At 49.6% G+C, this 25,874-nt stretch overlaps 1 protein-coding gene across 2 annotated transcripts in view; it reads right to left on the minus strand.

Moving 5' to 3' along the window:
• LZTS3 (leucine zipper tumor suppressor family member 3) overlaps positions 1–17,113 on the minus strand; it is a 130,215-nt gene extending 113,102 nt beyond the window's left edge. Inside the window, exon 1 of one of the 2 annotated variants that reach the window (XM_038400618.2) lies at positions 16,864–17,113. The gene's annotated coding sequence lies outside the window, so the exon portion shown is untranslated. The remainder of the gene's footprint in view (positions 1–16,863) is intronic. The other variant, XM_038400614.2, reaches the window with a different exon arrangement.
• Between the last annotated feature and the right edge of the window lie 8,761 nt (positions 17,114–25,874).

The raw sequence follows: 25,874 nt of genomic DNA on the forward strand, positions 1-25,874 counted from the left end.
CATAAGCTTTCGTGAGCTACAGCCCACTTCATCGGATGAATTCAGTGGAAAATACTGAGTAAACCCAGAGTCCATGGGCTCTCCTTCAGAATTCAGACCTGAGCAAGGGGAAGAAATTCCTAGTGCAGCCAAGGAATGCTCACCCTTGGGTCCTTCCCGCAATGCCAGGGAGAGGAAACCATGGTTAAGAATAGCAGAAAAATGTGACTGAGGTATCCCTTAGAACCAGCTTAGCCTTATTTTACTTAGCAGCAAGGAACAGGCCTGTGTCCTGTAAGACACTGGCTTAAGCAAGTTACCATAAGCGAAGCATAGGCCTCTGACCCTGAGCACAGAAAGTGGCCCAGCACCCACCCTAGATTTTGGGGAACTGGGAATAACTTGCTTAAGAGGCAAGTTGGCATAAAAATCAAACTAAGCAACCGCTGGAATATTGAACCAATACTAAACTTGGATATTTTAGGATAGGATTGTTGGCAGATGTCTCACCACCATCTTGCTTTAGCAATATGGTAATGAGTAAATACGCTAACATATTAATGCCTATCAGGTAAAGGCACCCCAGTATTATGAGAGTGAGGAAGTTGGATATGGACAGAGGAGGTTGGGTGTTTGTATGAATATTCAGGGTGATTCACAGGCCCTATATAAGCAAGAACCCAGATGAAGAAGCTAACTAGCTAGCCCTCCATTATTCAATATTTTAGTTCTATAATCTATCACCTATCTTCAAGCACTGGGGATCTGGACCATCAGACCCATTTGGCATGCCAGAGATGGGGCAGGTCCTTTGTCTCTTTCCACCAGATCTCCAAGAAAGAAGGGGTGAATAGATGAGCGTACAAGCATATGCTATGCAAGGGATAATAACCTTTAAGATTTCTCTAATACTCTGTTATTGCTATTTGCTGATGTAGTTTGGAGCTTTCTTGGATCTATTAATTGTATTAATAAAGACGGTTAAGGGGGTATTTTGCTCTCCCTTGCTCTACATCCCGGGGTTCCATTCAAGATAGTGAACTTGTCAGTTTTGACTCTGTTGTGTCGGATTCTGGGGCAAGAACCTTGGCACACTCCTCTCATTCGTCGAGTACCAATTGGCATTCATTATAGGTTCAGGCTACACTGGGAAACCCCAGACTGTCAGGGAGACTTAGGGGCAGGACCTGAAAGGATCTTTGTTGTTACAACTGACCAGATTTCACAGGAACAGCCTCCCTTCAACACAGCAAACCTCCAGGAGTGCAGAAGCAAGGCCAGTCTCAACAGAACTACCCAGGGAGGAAGAGAGGAATGCACATCCCCACCAGGCCTGAGGGTATGTAAGTGTGAGGTAGGCTATAAGCGAGACTGGCCCTTTGCCATCTCCTGAGGCTGACGATTTGTTATTTGCATTGTAACAGCTAGCAGGCTCCAGGTCTCACTGTTCAAATATATTGTAAGAGGCTGCCCCTGCCTTGATAACTTTACTTTATGGTCCTGATCTTGCACAGACATACACACATTTAATGTGACTTATGTGAATAGTCCTATTGGCTCCAATGTGGCTGCTCAGATAAGGATGTGTGAGAGAGTTAGCAGGCTTAGGGGTAACCAGGGTTAGAATCATAGAATATCAGGGTTGGAAGGGACCTCAGGAGGTCATCTAGTCCAACCCCCTGCTCAAAGCAGGACCAATCCCCAACTAAATCATCCCTGCCAGAGCTTTGTCAAGCCTGACCTTAAAAATCTCAAAGGAAGGAGATTCTACCACTTCCCTAGGTAATGCATTCCAGTGCTTCACCACCCTCCTAGTGAAAAAGGTTTTCCTAATATCCAACCTAAATCTCCCCCACTGCAATTTGAGACCAATATTCCTTGTTCTGTCATCTGCTACCACTGAGAACAGTCTAGATCCATCATCTTTGGAACCCCCCCCTTCAGGTAGTTGAAAGCAGCTATCAAATCCCCCCTCATTCTTCTCTTCTGCAGACTAAACAATCCCAGTTCCCTCAGCCTCTCCTCATAAGTCATGCGCTCCAGCCCCCAATCATTTTTGTTGTCCTCCGCTGGACGTTTTCCAATTTTTCCACATCCTTCTTGTAGTGTGGACACAGTACTCCAGATGGGACACAGTACTCCAGATGAGGCCTCACCAAATGTCGAATAGAGGGGAACGATCATGTCTCTCAATCTGCTGGCAATGCCCCTACTTATACAGCCCAAAATGCCATTGGCCTTCTTGGCAACAAGGACACACTGTTGACTTATAATGCCATCCTGCAAACAGTGATTCACACTGAGGAACTTCATTCACACAAGTAACCCCATGGAACCACTCCCCCTGCGTAAAGCTATGTAGGATCAACAGTGTTTGCAGGAGTGGCTCCTAATCCTGTTAGAAGGTGTTTGGCAGCAGCAAGAAGAAGTGCCTCACATGCTCACAGGAGTTCGAAATTTAATGACAGCCAAAACAAAACCAAAATAATCCAGATCAGTAACAGATGCAGAAATGACATATTTGATCACTGCACTATTTAATAAACATTCATCTCCTAATATTTTGTTTTCAAACATCAACAAATGTATTGCAAAATTCCTTATGAGACACGTTAGCACACACATGAAAATGCTTAGTAGGCCTCTAGATGCTCGTTAGGGCCCCCATTCAGGAGAGCACTCAAGCACATATTTAAAGTTAAGCACTAGCTTATGTCCCCTTGAGATCAAGCATGTTCTCAAGTGCTTTTCCTGAATCAGGACCTAAAAGTGGACCCAGAACTCTCTCTCCATGTTAGGTTTTTGTGGCAGCGACTGTGTTTCATGATGTGTTTGTACAGCTCCGAGCACAATGGGGGCCTGATCCCTAATGGGGGCATCCTGGGGCTACTGTGATACAAGTATTGAACAGCATCACTATGGCGCCCATCACCATGAAACCTGGGATGTTAATTAACAACAGAACTCCCTCCCCCCCTTTCTGTAGAGAGAGATTTCAAGGCAACATTTGCCAGTTCCACATGTAATTAAAACCTGTGCAGGGGACCCAACACCAGGTCTGTCTATAACTTAAGTCTCACTTAAGCCCTCAAAATAGTCCTGACGTGGGAGCTAAGGGTACATCTACAGTGAAACAAAAGACCTGCAGCATGGCCGTGGCTGGCCCATGTCAACTGAGGGGCTTGAGGGGCTCCGGTTGTGGGGATAAAAATTGCTTCAGGCTTGGGCTCTAGCCCAAGATCTGAGACCCTGGGAGGGAGGAAAGTCCCAGAGCTCAGCTTCCAGCCCAAGCCTGAACATCAATTTTGCAGCCCGAGCCCCACAAGCCTGACTCAGCTGACCTGGGCCAGCCATGGGTGTTCAGTTGCTGTGTAGACATACCCTAAGTGGCCCTTGCACATGGGTGAGTTTCACTTACCAACCTTAGATTTAGTCATGCCAGTGGAACTGCACTGGGGCCAGCCCAGCGTCCTGGTTGGTTTTACAGAATCAGATGTGACGGCTTGGGTTTTAGGTCATCCCTGCAACTGCCAGCTGCTGGCCAGCCAAGCTGGTGAAACTGTCAGCATGCGCTTTTCTGGCTCCATCCCCCACCAAGCCTGCCACGTTACAGGCATGCCCAGCCCCTCTCCAGAGAGCAGGGTAACCAGATGCCCCAGACAACAGGGAATCTCTCGTGCTGTCCCAGCCTCCCAAAAGCCATTCTGCTCTCCCCTCCTGCCCTGGAGGGTGCAAACCTGCTTCAGAGCCACTCCTGGCCCCTGCACTATTGAAGGAAAGGCAAGGACCCTCTTCCCTCCCCCAGAGCTGCTAAAAGCCACCTATGTGCACCCCCCTGATTCCCCACCTCTCGGCAACCCAGCTCCTGCTTTGAAAATCTGCTCATCCTGGAAGGGGCCACGGCTGCATGGCTCCAAGAGGGCTTCCGGGGAGGTTGGGAGCTGCCTGCGTGACCAAGCCTGCCTGGCTTCTCTGCCCTGGGTTACTCCCTGCCCTGCTCTAACACTCGGGGTGCAGCGCAGGCGGCTCGCTCAGGATTGCCACCTCCTGCTCTGGAGCGATTCTCCCGTCGGGGCCCCAGCACTGCACCACGGCTGGCCTGGCAGAACGTGCATGGCTGCAGACCAGTGAACAATGACCGCCTCGGCATGTAGAATTCCCAGCCTCTTAGTCTCCGTGCGAGCATCTCCTGTGGTAAACAGGGCCGGAGGAGAAGGAGAGCAAAGTGCAGCACTCCGGTTACAGAAGCAGGAGGCGAGGCATGCTCTAAAGGCTCATCAATCTGACACACACATGCCTCCAGCTATTCACCAGCGCCTTTGCTCCCCTCTGGGTTCTCCAATCCCACAGCACAGTGACTAGCCAGCTTCTGTAAGGCCGCCTGGGTCTGCCAAACCCACAGACCTGTAAAGGAGAGCACGAATACTACAGATAAAGGGGCTTCTGGTTAAAGGTCTCAGGAGATCTGAGTTCCTTTCCCTGCTCCGCCACTGACTCCCTGTGAGACCATGGACAAATCACTTAGTCTCCATGTGCCTCAGTTCCCCATCTGTACAATGGGGATAACAGCACATCCTTCTCCTAGCCAGTGGATGTCTCGTCTGTTCAGACTGTAAGCTCTATGGAGTAAGGAGCATCTCTTGCACCGTGGCTATACAGTGCTTAGCAACCAGAGGTCCTGCTCTCAGTTATGGCCGCTTGGAGCTATTGTCACAAAACAGATCACTGCAGCACTGGAAATCCTAAAACAGAGAGGAGGTGAACCAGGCTGGCTGGTGTTCAGTCCAGAGATCTTTGTGCTGCTCTCTTGCACCGCCTCGTGTGGCAATTGCTCCCCTTCCAGCGAACCTTGGCAGCAGAGAAACAGGACCCCTTTGCTGGATGCTGTTTGCAGCTGTCAGTGGCTGCCTGTCCTCCAGTGTTCCCTTATGGCCGGGGGGCCCTGCCTCAATTTCCCTCTCAGATCCCCGGAATTAATCCAGAAAGGCTTTCTTGGAGCTCAGAAGATCCCTGCCTGGGGCTGGTTTAACAACAAACACTTCAGAACAAACCTAAAAATCCCAAAGTAAAGTCCAGCACCACAATACTCACTTTCTGCCAGTCCTGGGGCTTTTCATCAGTCAAGCAGCCACCCTCAGGCCTTTCTACCTGGAGTCCTTCCTTCCTCCCAGGAGAGGATCCAGCACTTTCCCTGGGTTGTCCTCTCTCCGGCTCAGAGAGGGCAGCAGGCAAATCCCCTCTGATGCTCTCTTGACAGCTCAGGATCTCCTGCAGGCCCCTCCTTCACTCTGCAGCCCTGAGCTGCCTTTTCCAGGCCTGCGCTGAAGTTTCTCTCCCCCCTCTCACTGATCCCAGCGGTCTGAACCCAGGACCCATTTCATCTTGCCTACCCAGGGAGCTGAATTCACAATGTTGCTTTTCCCTTTAAAAGGCCAGCCATGCCGTGACACTGCCCATACACAGTGGGGCTTTCCCACGAGCAATGCTTAGAAATTAACCAGGAGGGCAGGCATCCAATCTGCTGAAGAGCAGCACTGTACTGCTTGAACACTACACGATAGGGGCGCTGGAGAGGTCAAGCTCAGGGGGCAATCTGTCCTGGAATTCCCCTGCTACAGCTCTTCGGTCACTCGATTACAGACCTAAAAGTGACAATTTTTCAAAAAAAAAACCCCACCAAAAAACCCAAAAAACCACAACAACTTCAAAAACAGACTCCAGCGGGAGACTGCTGAATTGGAATTAATTTGCAAACTGGATACAATTAACTTAGGCTTGAATAAAGACTGCGAGTGGATGTGTCATTACACAAAGTAAAACTATTTCTCCATGTTTATTCCCCCCACCCCTCACACATTCTTGTCAACTGCTAGAAATGGCCCACCTTGATTATCACTACAAAAGGTGTGTCCACCCCCCCCCCCCCCCGGCTCTCCTGCTGGTAACAGCTCACCTTACCTGATCACTCTTCAAAAAGAAAAGGAGTATTTGTGGCATCTTAGAGACGAACAAATTTATTTGAGCATCAGCTTTTGTGAGCTACGGATCACTTCATCAGATGCATTCACTCTTGTTACAGTCTATATGGTAACACCCATTGTTTCATGTATTCTGAATCTCCCCACTGTATTTTCCACTGAATGCATCCAATGAAGTGAGCTGTAGCTCACGAAAGCTTATGCTCTGATAAATTTGTTAGTCTCTAAGGTGCCACAAGTCCTCCTTTTCTTTTCGCGGATACAGACTAACACAGCTGCTAGCTACTCTGAAACCTGCTACAGCTGTGATGCAGCAAGGCAGGCAGGGCTGGGAAAGAGTTTGGTTCCTGTAACCTCACCCACACCGGGAATATTTGCACAATGCTCCCACGAGAGTCAGTTGCATTCTCCTGTGGAAGGACAGATGCTGTGGGAAGCTTGAAGGAGCTGAAGAGAAGGTTTCTGTGCGGTAGCGGGTTCAAGAGCGCCTGTCTTTGGCCCCTTGTCTGTCCCTAACAGGAAGATAGATACTGACTGGGGGAGTTTGTGTCCAGCCCATAGCTGGTGCAACTGCACCAAATCCAGTGGAGATCCACCAGGTACGAGTTTGGCCCAGTAACTCAGAAAGAAGTGGCTGGCTCATTCCAGTCCACCAGGGGCAACCAATAGTGAAAATAACCAAAGATTACGCACCCCTCTCAGAAACGCTATAGTGGGCCTGATCCAGATTCCCTGGGATGGAGCAACTTCTGATTTGCACCAGCGAGAGACCAGATTCAGGTCCAACAGGTCTAAAGCCACGTGGGATGGGCTGACTGCCAGCAGTGACTGTAGAATCTAAGCCCCGGAGAGGGACCCATTGACACCCATTAGCTCCTGGGGAGCCGGCTTCCCCTCCTCCCGCACAGACATGCTCTTTGCGAATGCGGCTTCTCAAAGGCAACAGTCACATCTCCTTGCAGAGCTCCCCACATGCCCTGCATTTGAAGGGAAGTGGGTCAAAGGAAATGTCACAGCTCAAGGAACCATGCCTGAATGGTGGAGTGGAGTGGACTATGGTGGAGCAGCTGGATGGTGATGAAAGCAACTTGCCTGGTGCAAAAATCCAAAACCTGCAGCGAACCACCTTCTGGAAGACAAAACGCCTTGCTCCAGCAGCCAGAGATTAGTATTAGACAGCCAAGAATCCACCATCTGGGCATCCACAGGCCAGCGTGCTCTCCACAGCTGCCTCCTCCACACTGTGTTTACAAGCACACCGACTTGCTTGCGGATGCATCACCTGTCCCCTTGTTGCCCATGAGCATGCCAGTATTTTCAGACAGGCAATGGAGCTGCTCTGTAGCATCCAATCGGAGTTGCAGTTTATATTGAAATCCCCTGATGTTAAGTCCTGTGGAAGTATTAATCATCCCTGAGGAGAAGGATGCTCTTTGGATAAGGTACTGACCGGGGATTCAGGAGATGCGAGTTCAATTCCCAGCTCTGCAACAGACTTCCTGGATGTCCCTGGGCAAGTCCCTCTGTGCCTCACTTCACCATCTATAAAGTGTGGCTAATGGTGCTTCCTTTCTACTATTTGATTTTGATTACATGGTCTCCAGGGCAGTAATCTCTTACTGTATGTCTTTCTGTACAGTGCCTGGCACAATGGAGTCCTGCTCTCAGTTGGGGCCCCTAGGTGCTAATACAATACATTTGATAAAACATCCCTCTGAGTTCTAGTTGTGTTACAGAGTAGGCAGCTGAAATACAGAGTGGTTTAGATGAGAGACAGTGGCAGAACCAGGGGCATGAGTCAAAATTACTAGCTGCCTGCTCTAACCACTAGACAAGATAGATCCAAATGTCATGAATACTTCCTGCAGTGTTCCATCCTACTTGGATGCTATCAGATGTGGAGTGGAGCATGGTGGAACACACCAATGGACTGCAGAATGGAAGGCCCCAACTGGAGGAGGAGGGATCTCCCATTGCCTGGAAATTCATTTACCATTTGTATTATATTCCCAATCAGGCATCAGGGTCCCATTGTGCTAGGCACCGAACAAAATGTGCAATAAAAGACCGTTCCTGTCCCAAAGAGCTTGCAACCCTATCACGTGGCAAGAGACACGGGGTTCCAACAACAGCAGTGGGGTAGGGTAGGGGGACAAGGCAATAGTGACACTAATCTGGAGAACTCTGCAACAAGAAATCTCTACTACTTGAGCTATAGGAGAATCTCCTAGCAGTACAGGGCCTGTGACACACAGAGTCCAGCACTTCTGAGTCTATCCAACAGAGTACAGCAGCAGCATACACATACATGCTAGCCAGTTCACTACAATATGAAATTGAGTCTATTGCATCAGGGCTTCTTCTATTACCTCTCTTACAAAACTAAAGCCATTCCTCGTGGTTTATACCTCAGCAGACAAGGATCTTGTAGAGGTTGCTCTGTTTGCATCACCTGCTGCATGGAACCAATTTCCACCGGCATTCACTAGGTGACGGACACAAAAGAGAAGAAATTGCTGATCCTTGTTTTTCCTGGCTCGGATCATTATTTCAGCTGTTTTGATTCCACAGGAAAACATGTCACTGGGCCACGTACCAATGGAACTGGGTAATTCATGACACATCTAGTTAAAAGCTTCTAGCATTACCTAAACTGGCTTTGGCACTGTCAAATAATTTCGCCAGCTAATAAATATTTGTGAGATTGTTTGTGGGAAGAGCAGAGTGTGTTAATAATAAGATCACATTTCTTCCCAGTTGGGTACAAAGTAAGACAAAGGGGCTCTGTTCTATCAGTGACAGAATTACTTCAGATCTGCACCAGTGTAATCAAGATCAGGATTTGGCCCTGAAAATCTAAAAGAAGGCGGGGCTACTTATCTGTTCATACACTGCTGTCCTGTACTGTCAGCAAGAGTAATGAGAGCTTTATCTTTGCCCCAGTGAATCTCAAATGCACAGTGCAGTTCAGACTACCTGCCAGCATCTGCTAGAAGCAGCCTTGGGGAGTTGCCCTGTTGAAGTGAAATAGAGGTCGGCTCTTTGGCGGTGAAGCTCAGTTTAGCTATCGAAGATAGTATAATGAACCTGTGGCTGCATCTATACAGCCATCCTGGTTTTAAGCGCTACTGCACACATGCTTCATGGGATGTACAACCCAAAGCATTCTGCTCCAGTGATTCAGGACCCTGCTACTTGAGCTAAGAGAAGTCCTTGAGTAGCTAGGAGCAATACCAGGGTAATAGATTCCTTGTAGGCCTCCACACACTGGAGGGCAATGCAGATTAGATTTGACCTTCCATCCAATGGAGAGCCCTGGGGAACATGAAACTTGTGATCAGCCTTTGTAAGAAAATTCGGGACTACGGGTGGAGAATAAGACTGGAGCCATGCCTTTCCCCCCCCATCAGCTATTCCAGAGGGTCTCAAGCTGTGGTCCATAGACCAGGAAATGCTGGCTGGCCACAAGGTGCTAATGTCCTTTTTATATGCTGCTTCATCACATTAAAAGACAACTAAAAATATCTCCTTTTCCTACACGGCGTTGCCAACTCTTGCAACTTGATCAGGAGCCTCATGATTTTTAGTGTTTTTCTTGAAGCCCCAGCTGTTTGCATGCACTAGCAGGATTCCACGTCAGCTTTCATTTAAGAAAGAGAGAGCCACAAGGGTGAGTAACTGCAGAAAAAAAGCTTGAAAACATGAAGCAAGCACATCCTAAAGGCTGGGGGAAAGAAAGGTGGAAAAATGGGCAAAGAAAAGAAAAGGCCGACCTTTCTGACTAAAGACGATCTCATGAGTGTGGGGATACAGATTCACGATTATTAAACCTGCTTCCATGTGAGAAATTATTGGGATTGTGTCAGGGACGTTATTTGATCACAAGAGGGGGGAGTTGGTCTACTAAGCATTCTCTCTAGTAAGATGGGCTCCATGCTAGAAAAGAGTTTGTGGATCTCTCTGTCCTATTCCACTGAGATAGAAACACTAATGGACACCAGCCACTCTCCTCCATAAGTTGTTGGGAGTCCTGCTATCTTCTCTCGGTGACCATTCAGCTGTACTGAAATCTTTCGTCATCTTGCAACACCTTCCACAGTACATGTGCTCGGATTCTCAGTAAAAGTTTCTGCGGGGGAGCATGATCGAATTGCAGACATTGAAAACTCAAAGTAGGATCTGGGAGTTGAGTTGTGTTCTTCCTGGTGTTAGATTTAGATGGCAGAATTCAGTCCAACAAGTTACGAGGGTGTTCTACCATCCTTTGTATTCAGAAGGCCTAAGAACCATCCGGGATTGCTTTTTGGAAGGTCTGGTGCGTTTGGAAGAGAGATCTGGGGAGGGGAATGAAGGAAGGCTGGCATCCCTAAGGGGCAGAGTTAAGGTTATGGTGTGTGGCCTTTGGGGTGCTGTTGCTGCAGTGGTATGGACTCTTATGTGGGCTAATTTTTCATTTCTTTGCTTTTGTCTCACGTATGGTGTGTGTGTGTCTCAACCTTTACTGCTGCACCACAAACTGGTGTGTATAACACACACACACACACAAGCATTTCACCTATCACCAAAATGCAGCCATTTCTGGGGTGGAACACGGCAGCTGTGTAACTGCACACAGCAGCTCTATGTCATATATAGGCCAAGAGGAGAAGAATGCCGTATCCCACTGAAACTGTGGGAAGGGATTCCAGGAGGCAGAATGTAAAAACCCAGAGTGGCCATGCCGATAGCCTACCCTTGCAAAGTATCCCTGGGGAGTCTGGATGCCCATTAGGCTTCCATTCCTCAGCTCACCCAGCCAACAGCAAGAAGTCACCTCGAGGGGCACAGCACCTCTAGCACAATGCCAGCTGCGGTGCTACTTCCCCGACAGGGGGAAGAGCACCACCTAGCGAACCGCCCACACCACTTCCGGCTGCACATGGGTTTTCCCTTAGAAGACCCCCGACCTACCACCTTGTTGTGACCTGACACAACAAGCATGATACTAAACCATCTGGTCAAATGAACTTTCTCCTAATTTCAGAGGGGCACTGAAGATCCATTGCCGTAATCCTCCCTTTAAGGCTTGTCATGTTCACTTTCCAGGGAGCACTGGGGTCAACATGGATGGAGCTAAATGGAGAAAAACTCTTTCCTAAATGGCCTCACATGAGAAGCCCACTGATCACTTGATCAGTTCAGTATCGCTGGGATACCTTTGCTTTCCTTCTCCTGGAGCACGGAGCGACTACCGCCACAGCTAGGGCAATAATCTGTTAATCTGCATTTAAAATTCCCCACCGAAAGCTCCTTTGAGCACCACAGGGGATCTGACGGCTCTTTGCTACCAGCAGTCTGTCAGCTACACACAACAGACAGGCCTCATCCTACAAGGTGCTGAATTGCTTCCAGACTCGGGGCCACTTTAACTTGTGCCCAGCTGCCTGCGGCCCCACAAGGCCATTTCATCAGCTGGGACTAGCCAGAGTGCAAGGGAAAGCCCTAGCCACGTCCACTGTACTAGAGTGCCAGCAACCATGGTGTTGTGGGGCTGCTTTGGCCAGCTCTAGGTTACCCAGGGATTCTCCTGCCCCCAGGGGGATTGCCAGGGAGCTGGTTAAACCAGCAGAAGTGCTAAGAAGATGGAGCGGAGTGGGGCCGAACTCTGGACCCTGAACACTTGCTGACTTGAGGGCAAACAGCTTGTAATGCAGCCCTGCATTCAAGGAGCAAGAGCAGGGACTCCAGGGCTCTAGTCCCAGCTATGAGACCCAAATGGCTTTGATTCACAGATCCAGAAGGGACCAGTGTGCTCATCTCATCTGATCTCCTGTATAACACAGGTCAGAGAACTCCCCAAAACAATACCTAGAGCAGATCTCTTAGGAAAACCATCCAGTTTTGATTTAAACATTGCCAGTGATGGGAAAGTCACCACAATCCTTGGCAAAACTAACCATTGGAACAATTACCTTCAGTGTTAAAAAAATTGCACCTAAATTTCCCATCTGAATTTGCCTGGAGCGGAGCCAAACTGGCTGGGTTTGGCCCTATGGGTCCCAGAGCAAGTATAGCATCACATATCCTTACCTGTCTGCTTTGTGACCTGGGGAACAAGTCATTTCACTTCTCCAGGCCTCAGTTTACCCTCAGAGATGTGTGAGAATTGAGGGTCCCCAACCCAGAATTTACACTTCCTTCAGAGAAATCCAATATGTATGTGGGGTGGGGAGAGCTCGGGGGTTTGTGGGAGATCTCATTTTAGTTTAATCATTTGGGGCAGGGGCACCCATAGCCTCAGAGATGTGCCCCTTTTCATATTTTGGACACATCTGTTATTAAAATTTACCTGCTATTGTGCCAAGTAACACACAGGATGACTGTAATGGAGAATGATGAGAGGGGAAAAAATATCCCTCTCTTTTTTTCCCCCCCCACCCATTTTTTTCCTGGATGCATTTGACAGCTCTTTGCATACCGTCAGTGTCTGTGCTTCCCCTGAAGAGTCCGTGCCCCTTTCTCCTCCTAATAAAACCGGTAAAATGTCACTCCTTCTAACAGCTCCAGTGGTGTAGTTTCAACCCTGACCTTTCCCTGTTGTGAAGTTGCTCGGTTTAGAAGTTCTCAGCCCCTTTCCCTGGGACGTTCAAACAAGCCACCTGCATTTCGCACCCCCTCCTCCTTGGAGTTTGTGGACCCACTCCTGCAGTCCCAACTCACGGCAAGAGGGCTGCAGGATTGGATCCTGGGATGGTGACATCCCCCTAGAGAACCAGGTCTCTCTAGCAGTTCTATCAAGGCCAGATCCCCCAACCCAGCAGAACTCCCCTCAGGAGGTCACTCCGTTTCCCCCTCATCGCCATTCAGGGATATCCCCACCCACAACAGAACAAGCCATGAGGACTCCGTCCCCAGCAGATCCCAGGATTCTGCAGTAAATAAGAGCCTGTGATTTTGTACTAGCTTCTGTGGCCCTTAGAGCCAGCTCCGCTCCAAGCCTCACTTCCAGGGTTCTCTTGGTTATGGGGGCCCATGGGACTGTCCTCACAGGGGGCTTCCTTAGCATGGAGACTCCGTAAAAAGCCTTCTCAGGATCATTGCCACAAGGCCACGTGAGGGTGGGATGAAGAGTGTACAATGTATCCAGCCTCACCCTCAGAACTGCCCATTCTCCACCCTGGGCTCACCTTGTCTCTGCTCCTCTACCCTGCCCACACCCAGACCGTACAAAGAGATCCCTTTGTGGAGTCCCAGGAAGTGAAGGGTAGTGGTAAGGCCTCCCCTCACATATGGTCCCCTCCATATGCTGTTCCACACCCTTGGGCTTCACGGTATTCACAGGGACAGAACTCAGATCCACTTGAGCTAAAGGGGAATTGCTGCTAACAATCAGCAAGATAGGGCTTGGTTAAAGTGAGCAATTCCAAGTTCATCCATTAGGGGGCAGGTACCCACTAGCTTGTTTGTTGCACGATGATTTTTATCTGGCCAGTCTTTAAATTAAAACATCCACTTTCAACTATCAAAGTTATAGTAACTCCCCTCCAATTACTCTGAATAATGCCTATTTTTAATATAGCACCTTTTATCAGTAAGTCTCAAAGTGCTTCATAATCTTAATGTATTTATCTTCATAACACCCTTGTGAGGTAGGGCACTGCTATCACCCCCTTTTACAGATGGGAAAACTGAGGCAAAGGAAGGCTAAGTGACTTGCCGAAGGTCACACAGGAAGTCCGTGGCAGAGCAGGGAATTGAACCCCTTAGCAAGTTTCCTAACCTCTGGACCATTGAACCAGGTTTCTGCACCTGAATAATGTATTTGTGAATTTACAGGGCCTACAGAGAAAGAAAACATATGAGCCCTATCCAGCGTGCTTCGTTGACATGAGTAAACCTTTCCTCACCCAAATAGGAGCCCTGGTGTAACTGATGAAGAATTACTCATGTGTAAGAGGGTTGCAGGACCAGGGCCTATAACTGTGCCCTCTGTTTTCCAAAGAACCGTCTTCAAACGTTTCAAGAAAATAATTCCACAAGTAAGCTGAACTCAGATGATATTGTCGCATTCTATATAGGGGCATGTGAAATCATATAGCCACTAGCACTGTGCGCATATATAAACAAGCAACAACACTACGCTGCATACACAATTCTCCCCCTGGGGAGAGGACAAGAAAAAGAATGAACCACATGTGACAGATGTTAGTCACATCACTTAATGCGCTCCTGGAAGGTCCTCAGATACCATAGTGATGAGCACAGAAGGAGAACCTACATAGAACAGATTAGCTGAAATATCGACACCATTCCACTGCTTGGTGGGGAGTCGATCATCCTTTTATTAACAAATATTTTATACCATCTTCCATCTGAAGATCTCAAAAGCAAGTATTAATTACAACGCCTAGTGCAATGGGTCCCTGATCCTTGAGTGAGGCCTCTAGAGATTTCTGTAATACAAATAAATAGTAACATTACACCCAGAAGAGGTAGGCAAGTATTTTATGGATGGTGAAACTGAGGCACAGAAAGGCTAAGTGACTTACTTAAGGTCACACAGTGAGTCAATGGCGGAGCTAGGAATAGAGCTCAGGAGCTCTGATGCCCAGGCCCTTGCTCAAATTTAGCTCAGTTACTCCCAATGTTAAATAAAATACGTTGCTAGCATAATCCCTCCCGCCCTCAATTAAAGGGGCCATCAGATTCTGTGTAAATACAGAATAGCCCCATTTGCTGAGATCAGGATCTGGAAAACAACCTGCCTGTTCTCATTTATCTACTTATAACATAGGGTAAAACCCCCCACCCTAGCCTGTAAGTGGCCCACGATGGTGGAAGACACACCTAGCATATACCCCAAAATGGCACTCGTACACTATTCTCACAGCCCTCTTTCCTTGAGATTGTCAACAGCCCTAAATGCAGGATCCTAAAGGCAAGATATTCGTAAGTGTCAAGGATTCTTTCACCTTAACAGCTCATGATTTGCTCCTATCAACAGCGTGCGCCCCAGTCATGGGCTTTTGATCATTTACTAGTCAGTGACAGCGTGCCCAGGTCACAGAGCAAGGCTCAGTCCCTGCCTGAAGGAGTTTACAAGCCAACTGGCCGGACAGACCATGATCTATAACTGTAGGAGGCCTTTCCTTGATCTACGCCTGCCTTTATTCAGGCTAGATGGGTAGTTTACCAAAGAGTCTAGCTCCCTTTCTGAATGTATCTTCTGCCCCGTGGCAGGAGAACGTGAGCCACTCAGGATGGTTTAAAAATCAGTCAGGTTTCCCCCTCCCCTACCAAGGCACTGATGCTGACTATGAGTGGCAGCAAAGTGGTACCAAATCCTGCTGCGGGTGCTTACACAAGCCAGCGGTGCTAGATCTGGGGAGATGAGCTGGCTGCAGCAAGCCTGCATATTGACAGGGGTGATCCCTCTCTCATAGCCACAGAGATCGCAGGGCTCAAGGACCTGCAGTCTGGCATTAAGTCGTCGTCCGTCCGTCCGTCCGTCCTCCCCCCAAATCCCCCCCCCCCACACGCGCACGTGCTCCCAGTAAAGCGAACGCCAGAAGCGGGGGCTCCCCTCTGCTCATCTGCAGCTGACCCGGGTGCCCCAGCCAGTGCTGACATCATGCAAGGAGCCAGGGGTGGTGTGAAAGCAAGCAGGAGCAAGCCACAGCAGCGCTCGCTTCTCTCTCTGCCTGCTACCTTGCAGTCAGGCTGCTGCCCTGCTCTCTCCTGGGGAGATCAGCTCTGAAACCAAGCTGGGAACTCATGCCAACCTCAGCCACCTGCCCATACCAAGCAGAGCAGCGGAGACATGGAAGGCAAGCATCCACTCAGGGCAGCAACTTCTATTTGCTTCTCCTTGACACGTAAGGGGCATAGGGCAGGGGAGCTGGAACTAGGGGGTGCAGCTGCAGCAGCACCCCCTGGCTTGAAACTATAATAGCAATCGAATGCATGGCTCCCATCATATACAAGGTTTACAGTTTTGTTGAATGGCTTTCAGCAACCCCACTCTACACATTGTTCCAATGCCCCCGTATAGGGCCAGATCCAGAACCCCATGGATTGACCCCAGCTGAGGAGCTAGCTGGTTTCATACAGGACTACGAGGGTGCAGGTGCTCCCATGGTCTATTGGGGTTCCCAGCAGGCAAGGGCTTAAAAAACTAGCAGATCCGGCACCCAGACTATTAACTGGAATAGTAAGGCAGAGATATCAGAGGGGCCTGGGGTCCTCCCCAAATCTATATTCTAGAGCCTTGCTAAAGCATCCCTGGTCTGCTGGATTAAAATACCGTATTGCAAAAGGAGCAGGCCCTGAGCTCCCCCACCCCGTACCCCCTGCTGCTGCTAAAGTCTCACACAGGGGACCAGAGGCAGGTGACATAATTCACAGCTGGCGCACGCTAATCACCCGCATGCCAGCACCTCACTTGCGGGACTGAACCCCACTCGTGACATCATCGCAAACACTGACACCCACCCCACCCCCGACAAGCGGCGTCCCCCCCCCCACACATTTTATATTTTGGGTGGTGGTTGTTTCCAAATGGGCCCAGCAGAGTGTATAAAAAAAAAAAAAAAAAAAAACCAACTCAGCCAGGATGGGTTACCTGAGCCACACACACAAACGTTTCGCCAAAGCAGAAATCGCCGCTGGCCCCCAAATCCTCCAAGCCGCCCCCCCCTCCACAGCCCCTTCCCCTTTGACGGCTACAACCAGGGGGCTGCCCCAGAAATCCCCCCCCCCCGACCCCGACAGGGTTTCCGAGATGCACCCCATTTGCACCCCCTCCCCGTTTGCCTGGGTGCACCCGCGACTGTACTGAGGAGCCTGGCCACAGCCAGCACCCGCTTTTCCCCACGGCACCCCCAAAATGCACGCGCGCGGGGGAAAGGGAGGACTCCCCCCGCCTTACTCTTGGCAGGGAGGCTGCCTGGATCCAGGCTCCGGACGGGCTGGTCCCTCCCTGGCGGAGCCACGGCCGGACCGACGCGCCGCGCCGCACGGGTGCAGCAACCGGCCGCCTCCGAGGCGCCGCAAACCAAGGGGGCCGCGCTGCGTGCGGGGCGGCAGCCGCTTGGCCGAGCCCTGCCGGCGGCCCCCCCCCCCTCGCAGCCCGACGGGGGGGGGGGGCCGCGTCTCGGCGCCTCTCCCCGCGCGCGGCCACGTCCCCCCCCCCCCCCCTTCCTGCGGCAAAGAGCCGCCAGCCCCCGGCCCGGCCGAACAGAGCCCGGGACGCGCCCTGGCTTCCTCCCTGTAACTCTTCCCGCTCCGGCGAGCCCCCCCCCCCGCATCAGCCACGGGCCCCCCCCCAGCCGCGGATTAACCCCTCCCGCCGCGAACCGAAGGCGCCCCGGTTAGTCCCACAGGGGCCCAATGCGGTTTAGGACACGTGACCGGGGAGGGGGGGGGCGCCCTGGATTCGAATCCTGCCAGCGCCGCGATGGCCCCGGGCACGTCACTTATTCGGGGGGGGGAGGGGGGTCTAGGCGGCCCTGTAAACCCGGCGCTGCGGGCCCCAGGCTGGTGGAGTTCGTTTCCACGGCTGCATGGAAACCCTGGGCTCTCCCGGTGCTGGATCTGGGTCTCACACCTGGGGGGGGTAGCTACCCAGAGCTTCGGCCCCCAGGCTGCCGCTTGGGCCCTGTCCACCCTGCGAAATGACAAGGCTGGGCCCAGAGTCTCAGCGGCAGGGCGCTGGCCTCCCCGGTAAGCCCTGTGTGCTTGCTGCCCCAAGGTGGACAGATTTGCAGGTGGATGATTGGGGGTGGGTTGGGCGCAAGTCTGAGTCCAGGTTTACAATGCTGTCTAGACATACCCTTAGCACCCAAAAAGAAAAGGAGTACTTGTGGCAACCTTAGAGACTAACAAATTTATTAGAGCATAAGCTTTCGTGAGCTACAGCTCATCCGATGAAGTGAGCTGTAGCTCACGAAAGCTTATGCTCTAATAAATTTGTTAGTCTCTAAGGTGCCACAAGTCCTCCTTTTCTTTTTGCGAATACAGACTAACACGGCTGCTACTCTGAAACCTTAGCACCCAGTTTTTATTTAGGAGGCTACAAATGCGGATAGGCACCCAGCGGGATCTTCAACCGCGCCTCGCTCCAATTGATTCGGCCGTAGCCTCTCTCGGCCTCAGTTCTGCAGCTGTAGAATGGGGATAATAGCTCTTCCATGCCTGACAGGCATGAATTAAGTGCACTCAGATCCTAAAGCATTGGGGCTCTTATGGGAAATCACATTTGACATGCACTGAAAGTTGATCGGAGAGGATAAGGCCCACACTAAGCTATTTTTTTTTTTTTAAAAAAACAGCTTTATAGGGATGCCACCACCACCTTAGAGGCAGGCTTGGCTCTTGATTAGAGCAGAGGACTGGGATTCTATCCCCAACGCTAACTGTTGGCTTAGGTTAATCTTAGGTTTCTAGGGCACCACTCATACATGTGTATAAGCAGAGTGGGGTTTGGACCCTGCTGAATATAGAATCTCATCCAGGTGATATACGATGATGCTTATGCACCATGGCCGGGGTTCCAGAGGTGCTCACAGGGATGTAAATGGTGCAGAAGTACATGCTAGCCCTCTGCATGGAGGTGAATTTCACTCCCCCGCACAGTCTGTTTTTTAAACGATGAAACTCAGCTAAGTTCTTCTCGTGTTTGCAGTGCTTGCTGGGTCACCCAAGAGCAGCTGCATCAACAGAATGAAGGACCTTCAGGTCACCATGAAATCTAGTTAGTTGACACTGTCGTCAACATGCGCCATTGGCCGATGGAAGCACCACTGACTAAGTGGGTCACCACGTGTAGAGGATACCGGAGCATATTCCTTGGCTAGTTTGGAACCTGTTCAGCAAAGTCCAAAGCTGTCGTGGAAAGTCAAATCCTGGTGGTCGAACAGTCCGATCAGCAGTGAGGAAACCATTCCAAATGGCTTTAGCCAACTACTCATTGCTGCTGGCAGTTGAGACCACAGTGGATGCCCCAACTCAGCTAAGTCAAAATGGATTTTCCCGCAAGCCCCTGCAAGGTCCATGGATGAAGAACCAACTCCCTGACAGATTTCAGGTTTCTTCCATCTGAAATGGTGCTAGCACTCTAAAAAAGGCGCTACCAGGGCCATGTAGTAATTTTTATTGTCAAAAGAGGGTCGTGGTGCAATGAAGTTTGAGAACCCCTGGCCTAACCTATTTGAAAAGAGATATAGCCAGCTAATTAAAGGGGCTTTAAAATGGAAACTCTAGGGCAACCTTACCAATAGGTGTGGCACCATGCTCGACCTCTAGCCTAGGTAAGAACACATAAACTCAGTGCAGCGCCATTGTCCACCGTGCAACAAACATTTGTGCACATACCGATCGCTATAGCTTGGTAGGTTCACAAATAGCTGGTTTTCAGTGTAACAATTCAGTCATTTTCTCCACGTGCTGCTGCCACCACCTCTTTCAGTGAGCACAACCTTCTGTGCTGATAAAACCTCTCATTTATTAATAATAATACTAAGTAGATTTATAGAGCTCCTTCCAGAGGCTTTAAACTCCTTCGCAGAATTACAGATTGTACAGTTTCAGAGGGGTCACCGTGTTAGTCTGTATCAGCAAAAACAACAAGGAGTCCTTGGGGCACCTTAGAGACTAACCAATGTATTTAGGCATAAGCTTTCGTGGGCTAAAACCCACTTCATCAGATGCAGCAGATGAAGTGGGTTTTAGCCCATGAAGGCTTTTGCCCAAATAAATTTGTTAGATTGTACAGTATACATCAGTATATTACTCAGGTCTTGTGTGGTACCTTTCCTCCTTTGATTCTGAAGGGCTCTACAATGTTATCTTCATTTTACAGATTGGGTAACTAAGACAGTTATCGGCAAAGGTCGCACAGCAGGAGCAGGAATGGAACCCAGGTCCCTAACCCAATAGACTGGCCTACTTCCACCTCACCACCAACTGACAGGCACCTCGGTGGGAGAAGTCACAGGACTCTCCCTGAGGGCACACACAGGACATTCTATGGGCCATGATATACAGGAGGTGAGACTAGTTGATCTAAAGGTCCGTTCTGGCCTTAGCATCAATTAACACAATAAGACTGCCTGACAATTTAGGACTGGAAGCGAAGAAAGCCAATTAAGCCAACAGAGGAACTGTTTTCTCTCTACAGGAATTTGGTCAGGGTTTTATGAGAAAGGCCATGGGAGCCCGAGGGCTAAATCAACCTGTTTTGTGGAAAGATAGTAGAAAGGGAGGCTTATCTCCAGAAGCCAACAGGTTGCTTTTTCCATATTATCCCCTTGCTTAAGGTAGGGAATGGCAGATTCACGGAAGCAGCAGGAGTTGGGTCTGCAGGGCATGGGTACAGGTAACGCTAATCTCACCCTGTCTCTGACTTAGGACATGCAGCCCAAGTCTCTTTGTGCTCCCTTCCTAGGCCCCTTCCTTTCCACCCCCATCATAGCCAAATAAGTTGCAGGACCACACTGCCATTGGTTCTCCCACAACAGGCGTGTCTCCTACCCACATCACAAGGAGTTAATGCCACAGTGAGAGAGTTAAGGCTCCCCCAGGATATTTTAACCAGGGTAACATTGCTCTAGAAGATATTAGGAAGCCCAGGGGACTGGACTAGATGACCGCTTGAGATCCTTCCCAGTCCTACATTTCTGTGATCCTATAAAGGGGAGAAGAGGGCATAGTGGCAAGGTGATGAGAGGGACAAGGATACGATTAGGAAACTTCCTGCCCAGATATTTGAGAAATTGTATGTCAAGTATCACCAGTGGCCAAAGATGGGTCACTAGGTGGGGAGGGTTCTGAGTTACTACAGAGAAGTCTTTCCCAGGTGTCTGGCTGGTGGGTCTTGCCCATATGTTCAGGGTCTAACCGATCACCATATTTGGAGTTGTGAAGGTCAGATTAGCAGAGAGGCTAGGTTTTTTTTCCTTGCCTTCTTCTGCAATATAGGGCACAGGCCACTTGGTGGTTTGAACTAGAGTGAATGGTAGATTCTCTGTAATTTGAAGTCTTTAAATCATGATTTGAGGACTTCAATAACACGCCAGAGGTTATGAGCCTACTACAGGCAGTAGCGGATTAGCCGCTGGGCCAACAGGGCCCATGCCCAGGGGCTCTGGCCAGTTGGGGGCCCCTGGAAAAATGGGTGCCCTTGCACCCTGACCAGGGTCGGGGCGCAAGGGCTCTCCAGCCAAAGTGCCGGGCGGGCGGAGCGGGGCAAGCCCCCGTGCCCCAATCCCATTTCCCTGACAGGAGCACTAGGGGGGGAGGGGGGGAATAGAAAAGGAAGGACAGCAGGTGGAAGGGGTGTGGAAGGGCTCCCAATTTGCTCTGGCCCAGGGCTCCATAAAACTGCCATCCGCCTCTGTCTACAGGAGTGGGTGGGCCTGCGATGTGCAGGAGCTCAGACCAGATGATCATGATTCGCCCTTCTGGCCTTAAAGCTTATGAGCTACTCCTACCCCCATTTAAAGCATAGCAAGATGCTCAGGTTAGTCGTATCTCTGCACTCGGTGGAGTGGATGCACGCAAAAAGATAGTGAGGCAAGTGAGTGTTTCCTGCTTTGTAGCCTAGAAGGGAATAGAGTGATTACTCCACCTTCAGTTCTCCTCCTCCCCCTCGAGTCTCGCTCTGTGCACAGCACTCCCGAAGCGGGTCTCAGGTTTCATAAGGCATTGTGTCAGGCAGAACCTTTCAGGCAAGGAACGCTGATTATGTATGCAATTTACCCCCTGCAGTACTGTCCGTATTTATGGCACTCCATGTGAGGGAGTTAAAAACATCCCATAAATTATACTGCGTGTTCTCCATTTGACAAGGGCATTATTAAAAGGCAGGCAGAGGTAGCACAAACAGATACTTTGTAAAACACAGTTTACTCATGGAAATTGCGTGCAGCACATTGCAAGAGGTTTTTTGTGGGGGTGCTGTTATAGCTCATTACCTGTGGGCAAAGGCATCCCCAGCCAGCATGGCAGGCTAGGACTCCTATAATGCACTGCAGGTTTTCCATGGAAGTGATGCTCTAAGACGATCATATTGAGGCGAAGGTGGGAGCAGCAACGGACTCGAACCGGTGAGTGCGCCTCTAGGGCCATTCAGCACGTCACAGAATCAGAGGAACAGGCCTCAAACCTATGAGCCTTAAAGCCCAGCTTCTGCCTTTAATTTTCATAATGGTTTTGTCCAGTGGGGAACAAACAATATAATGCACTGGGTGTTACGCTTCTTGAGCAGTGTAACAGGGTAGGACTCACCCTGCTAGCACTTGCTGCTGGTCACCTTGTGAATCAGCTCCAGAGGTCGGTACGCTGACTTTCAGAGGTGTCGAACCTGCCATCACCCCTGCTCCTGGACCCATGTCATTCCAAGGACTGCTGCATCCTCTTCCCTCTGGCTGTGCCACAGTGGGAACTTTCAGGGGACAGTACCACAGTCTAACCACTTCCTTAGTGGCACAAGGGGGTGGGGGGACCCAGACCTGCCCACTACTCTGGGTCCCGGCCTAGGGACCCTGTAGATTACAGCCACATGCTGCATCCCCTCCAACCTTGCAGTCTATTTTCCTGGGCCACTTCCCTACAGCCTAAGCACCTTCTTCACCCTTGCCTCAGGGCCTCAGCCTGCACCTCCCAACCACCAGCCAGGAACTCTTCCCTAGCTCCTCAGGTCCCTGCTAGCAGCACCTCTCTGTCAGGGTGTTGGCTTTCTTCTGCCTGCAATGCAGCCAGTCCTTCCTCCTTGATCTCCAAAGAGCAACTGAACCTCTTCTGTCCTGCAACTCTTATTTTGGCCTGCCCAGCCCCGATTGGCTGCTCCTTGCGGCCTCTCTCCTATTGGCTGCTTTCTGCACAGCCTCCAAGGGCTCCATTAACACCTTACAGGCCAGTGTGGGGTAGAAACCCCATCACAAGCAGCAAGTGCCCGCAACAGAGTGAGCGAGCTGCCAACATAAGGAGAGTTTGGCAGCAATGAGGACAGCTAAGTGCCCTTATTTTTCATTTCCATTATTTTAATCAGTTTCCTAACCTGAGATTAGCTGCCTAAATTTTGAACTTCCTAAAACTGAAGATGGAAGGCCTAGCCATGTAAATTCTGTAAAACTCCAGTTGGTAGAGACTTGGCATTTTACAGGCCAAGCATTTTAAAATCTAGGGTGTGGTCTACACTACAGAGTCAGGTCAACATAAGGCAGCTTATGCCAACCTGACTACATAAGCGTCTACACTAAAATGTAGCTCCTTCTGATGTAACTCACCCGCTACATCGATTTAACTCCACCTCTGCAAGAGGTGTAGTACTTAAGGTGATGTAGTTAGGTCGAAGCAGTGTCAGTGCAGACACGGTGTTGCTTACATCGACTGCTGCTGTCTTTCAGAAGCATTCCCACAATGCCCCACACAGTTAAATTGGTGCAAGCGCTCCTGGTGAGGACATGCACCGACACCAGGAGCGCAGCGTGGACATGTAAAACTGATTCAATTCCTGCGGTGGCTCTACATCGAAGTAATTTAAGTCAACTTGATTGTGTAGTGTAGACTTGCCCTTGGTTTAAAATCTAAAGGCTTACCCCACTCTAAACCTTAACTTCCAAGCTTGGTCAGAGAGGCTGCACTGGGGGCTCATAGCGCCTCAGAGGTGCTAGGCACGATAGCAGCTGAGGGCTGGTCTACACTAGAAAATTAGGTCAACCCAATGATGTCACTCAGGGGCATGAAAAATCCATACCTGAGAATGACACAGTTAAGCTGACCGAAGTCTGGGTGTAGGCAGTGCTAGGTCAATAGGAAAATTCTTCTGTCGCCCTAGCCACTGCTTGTCAGGGAGGCAAATAAGTTACACTGACAGGAGAACTCCCATCGGCATAAGTAGGGTCTACACTGAAGCAGCAGTGCTGCCGTGTGCCACTGTACCAGACTAGATGATAATGGTCCCTTCTGACTTTAATATCTATGAATCTATTTTAAGTGTAGACAAGGCCTGAGTAAATCACTTGTTAGTGATACTCCTTGATCAAAGGGACAGCTTTTAGAGACCAGGACCCAAGTAATCCATAGGAGGTGGGAAAGAGGTGTGGCCTAGACACAGGTATAAATCTAGAGCCCTCCTACAAAAGCCCCTTCGAGCACAGCTGCCCGGGAAGGAGTTTATTGTGCTTAGGGCAACACATCTGATTCCCTGCCTCATGGACAGGTGGCATAAATGGGTATACAGTGCAAGCAACTCATGGCCCTCAGAGACCGAGTGCGTGCTCTTGAGACCAGAGTGGCCGAACTGGAGGAGGAAAGGAAGACGGAGGTACATAGAGGAGACTTTCAGGGACATGGAGCAGTCCCACCTCCTGCCTGACAGCTCCTGTGCTGTTAAAGAGCACAAGGGTCTTGGGGCAGGAGAGCAGCAAGCTGGAGCAGAGCGAAAATGATCCCATAGTTGTGACTCTCCTTCCAGATGATGTCATGGTATCCTCTCACCCTGAAGATATTCTTTTGGGGGTGGAGACCCCAGTTGTTAGGAAGAAACAGACAATAGTAGCGGGGGATTCAATTATTAGATTTATAAGTAGTTGGGTTTGTGATGACTAGGAGAACCACATGGTAAATTGCTTGCTGGGTTCGAAGACACAAGACATCTAGATAGCCGTATACGTAGGGGTGGGGAGGAGCTGGTGGTTGTGGTTCACGTGGGTGCCAGTGACATAGGGAGAGAGATCCTAGAGGCCAAATTGAGGCTGCTAGGTAAGAGATTTCTTATTCTCTGAAATGCTTCCAGTTTCACACGCGGGGCCTGTTGGACAGCCAGAACTGCAGGTCTCAACACATGGATGAGATGATAGGGTAGAGAGGAGGGATTTTGATTTATTCAGAACTGGGGAACTTTAGGGGAAAAGGAGCAGCCTATACAGGAGGAACGGTCTCCAGCTAAACCAAAACAGAACCAGATCACTGGCATGTAAAATTAAAAAGGATGTAGAGGAGTTTTTAAACTAAGTGTTGGGGGAAAGACAACAGGTACAGAGCAGCACAAGGTTCGGACTGAGACATCCCTTAGGGATCAATGAATTAAAGGGGGAACTCTAGATCCTAGTAAAGAGGATAGCAAAAGTTGTTAAAAGTTGGCAGTTAAATCCTACTGAGGAAAACAGAAAGGAGCAACAACTCTGGCAAGTCAAGTGTAAAAGTATAATTGGGCAGGCGAAATAAATAATTTGAAGAGCAACTAGCAAAACCCACAAAAAGTAACAGCAAATATTTTTTTAAGTTCATCAGAAGCAGGAAGCCTGCCAAACAATCAGTGGGGCCACTGGACAATCAAGGAGTTAAAGGAGCACTCAGGGAAGGCCATTGCACAGAAGCTAAATTAATTCTTTGCATCAGACTTCACTGCAGAGGATGTGAGGAAGGTTCCCATACCTGAGCCATTCTTTTTAGGGGACAGTTCTGAGGAACTGTCCCAGGTTGATGTTTTAGTAAAGCAAGTTTTGGAACAAACTGATGACTTATTACTGTTAAATTTACCAGGACCAGATGGGATTCACCCAAGAGTTCTGAAGGAACTCAAATATGAAATTTCAGAATTAACAACTGTGATATGTAACTTATTGCTTAGGTCATCCTCTGTACCAGATGACTAGAGGGTAGCTAATGTAACACCAATTTTTAAAAGAGGCTCCAGAGGTGATCCCAGCAATTACAGGCTGGTAAGTCTGACTTCAGTACCAGGCAAATTGGTTGAAACTATAGTAAAGAACAGAATCATCAGACACATAGATGAACACAATATGTTGAGGGATTTTACAGGCCAAGCATATTAAAAACACAGCTTATGTAAAGGGAAATCATGCCTCACCAATCTATTAGAATTCTTTGAGGGGGGGTTAAACAAACATGTGGACAAGGGTGACCCAGTGAACA

This window comes from Dermochelys coriacea, chromosome 4 (genome assembly GCF_009764565.3).
Source record: "Dermochelys coriacea isolate rDerCor1 chromosome 4, rDerCor1.pri.v4, whole genome shotgun sequence".
Classification (NCBI taxonomy): Eukaryota; Metazoa; Chordata; order Testudines; family Dermochelyidae; genus Dermochelys; species Dermochelys coriacea.